Source organism: Colobus angolensis, unplaced genomic scaffold (assembly GCF_000951035.1).
Source record: "Colobus angolensis palliatus isolate OR3802 unplaced genomic scaffold, Cang.pa_1.0 Scaffold84, whole genome shotgun sequence".
Taxonomy (NCBI): Eukaryota; Metazoa; Chordata; class Mammalia; order Primates; family Cercopithecidae; genus Colobus; species Colobus angolensis.
In genome coordinates this window covers 1339163-1340499 of record NW_012122265.1, presented here as the reverse complement: position 1 = coordinate 1340499, position 1337 = coordinate 1339163, and the positions used below count along the sequence as shown (strand labels likewise).

Below are 1337 nucleotides of genomic sequence, written 5' to 3'. Positions count from 1 at the left end.
CCGACCCCCAGCCCCCAGGACCCCTGCGTCCCCAGTCAGCAGCCCCGTGTGGCCCAGCACCACGCAGCTGGGTGTCTGCTGGCTGCAGAGGTGGCCCTGCCAAGAGCAGAGTCTCGCTGGGACATGCCAGGACTAGTGGCCTTCCAGAGGCCCTGAAATGGTCCACGCCCTGGCCCACGCAGCCAGGCCTGGGAGCTGCAGCAGAGGCCAAGAGGGTGGCCTCCCACACCACTCACCGGAGGCCAGGCAGTGGGGTGGTGGGGCCTGCCCTGCAGGGTCAGGGGAGCCCGGGGAGGTGGCCACAAAGGCAGGAGGCAGGCACCTGGGCTGCAGATTTGGGTGCACCCATGACATGCAGGCCACTGAAGGCCAGGGTAGTAGAACGTAGATAGGAGGGACCCTTGCTACCCCCTAGTCCTGGGGTCAAGGCTGTGGCTGAGTGGGCCCTGGGAAGGAGGTTCTGGGGCTGGGACCCCAGTTGGGAGGCTGGGCCAGCCTGAAACCCTGGGGAAGGCCTGGTACTCCCAGGGGACCATGGCCTGGGAGCCGGCAGAACTGGGACCACCAGTACTCCGGCCAGGGCTGGGGCTGGAACAGGTTTAGCCTGATGGCTGCCAAGCTACCTTGCCGTTCCCCACAGTTTTCCCCAAGTTCCCAAAGAACAGGCCTCGCCTGTCCCACCCCCAAATCCCCAGTACAAGGAGGGGGCCCTGGGGTGCTGAGGCCCAGACCACAGGGCAGACCAGAGACTGCCCAGGCTCCTGGACCTCCTGGTGTGCTCCTGGGCCCAAGGGCTGTCCCCAAATGTTGGAAGCCCCCACCTGGTGAGGGACGTTTGAGCTCCTCCCCAAGAGGCCGCACCGGCTCCAAGGATTTGCTGAGGACCTCCTGCAGGCAGCCCAGCCCTGCCCCCACCCAGCAGAGGCTCCACGGGGGCTGGTGCCCTTCCTCCGGCCACGGGTCTGCTCATCACTGCTGAGTTCTGTGATGTCCCTGGCCACACACACCATACTTGCTACCCAGAGCCGGGCCCAGCACTGCCGGGGCCAGGGGGACAGGCTTGCTGGGCTGATGGCTCTGAGCATGGTGTGACCATATCACAGCTTAGCCCAGCCAAGCTTGGGTCAAGCCAGCCCTGCCCAGCCCAGCCCAGCCCAGCTCAGCCCTGCTCAGCCTGGCTCAGCTCAGCCAAATCCAGTTCAGCCCAGCTCAGCCCTGCCCAGTCTAAACCATCTCAGCCCAGCTCAGCCTGGCTCAGCTCAGCCAAATCCAGTTCAGCCCAGCTCAGCCCTGCCCAGTCTAAACCATCTCAGCCCAGCTCAGCCCAGCTCAGCCCA

At 65.7% G+C, this 1337-nt stretch overlaps 1 protein-coding gene across 2 annotated transcripts in view; it reads right to left on the bottom strand.

Annotated features, from left to right (window-relative positions):
- BRSK2 (BR serine/threonine kinase 2) overlaps positions 1–1337 on the bottom strand; it is a 46590-nt gene that overhangs the window by 16292 nt on the left and 28961 nt on the right. The gene's annotated exons all lie outside the window — the stretch shown is intronic.